The sequence below is a fragment of the Otolemur garnettii genome, unplaced genomic scaffold (assembly GCF_000181295.1).
Source record: "Otolemur garnettii isolate 467f Iridium unplaced genomic scaffold, OtoGar3 scaffold00050, whole genome shotgun sequence".
In the NCBI taxonomy this organism is placed as follows: Eukaryota; Metazoa; Chordata; class Mammalia; order Primates; family Galagidae; genus Otolemur; species Otolemur garnettii.
The window spans coordinates 8,233,184-8,234,247 of NW_003852445.1; the positions used below are offsets into that span (position 1 = coordinate 8,233,184).

Here is a 1,064-nt window from a genome sequence, read left to right on the forward strand (position 1 = left end):
AAAAAAAAAAAAAAAAAGCCCATAAAATCTAACCTATTAACCAGACAATATTGGACTGAGTTGTGACAACGTAATCCAAAGAGCTAGACGCGAGTTGTATTAGTGAAGTTTGCATATCCAGGTGACAGAAGCCGTTCTGTGTATTTTCATTGATTCCTCACAAGAACCCTGAGAAAGGTACTATTATTAATGTAATCACAGAAACAAGGTAATGAAAGTTACAAGATTAATTTACCCGAGGTCAGACACCTAGGAAGTGGCAAAACTCTATATTTTGCTCTGGATCCGAGCCAGGGAAGCAGCCCGGAACTCACTGCCCGGCCTGACAGGTTAGGCTTTCGCTGCAGTGGAAGGGCTCCGGTATCCCTCGCCCCAGTAACCCTCACCCCGGTAACCATAGCCAAGGATACGTTGGCCTACCATATCCTAAACATACCAACAGCTAGCAAGCAACCGCTCACCTTCCCGCAGTCCGTGACTTCCGCTTGGGTCCCTCCTTTTCCCCGCCGGCTTCCCCACATTTCCCTTATGGGTACATCTGCTTTTTCATCCCGGCGCCAACTAGTCATTACAGCACTGGAGTTCTGGCCGGGTACGAAAGCCAAAGAAAAGTAGTAAGGGTGGCGTAGTCCGACAAACTGAGGCTTTTAGCTTCCACTCCTCCTAATTTATTGTGCCCTATGTGAAGAATTGGGGAGAATTTTTTTGTTTGTTTGTTTTGGAAGTAGGCGGAATTTAGAGAATCTTTACGCCTCTTCCCACATTTCTTTCAGGCTGCAAACTAAATTCCTGCATCTTTCAAATAAGACTCGTTACAGCGAGCACCAGGTCGTCCCTAAGCACACCTGGGCTCCCTCGTGCCTGCTCTCCCGGCAGTTGCCCCAAGAGGTGTCCGAGACTTCAGGAGGCCGCTTCCGCTGGAATTGCCCCCGTAAATACTTGAAGAGGCACCACTTAACCCAGACAGCGGCGAGGGTTTCTACCAGCCTTTCTGCAATACAGCCCAGCGGGGTCGCCACTCGCCAATTGTGTCCTATGCACACCTCGGTCAGAGCACTTTCAAT

General features: G+C 48.8%; 1 protein-coding gene across 1 annotated transcript in view; it reads right to left on the reverse strand.

Annotated features, from left to right (window-relative positions):
- The window catches only part of NDUFAF1 (NADH:ubiquinone oxidoreductase complex assembly factor 1), a 21,003-nt gene extending 20,515 nt beyond the window's left edge, over positions 1–488 (reverse strand). Inside the window, exon 1 of the mRNA XM_012806310.2 lies at positions 462–488. The gene's annotated coding sequence lies outside the window, so the exon portion shown is untranslated. The remainder of the gene's footprint in view (positions 1–461) is intronic.
- Between the last annotated feature and the right edge of the window lie 576 nt (positions 489–1,064).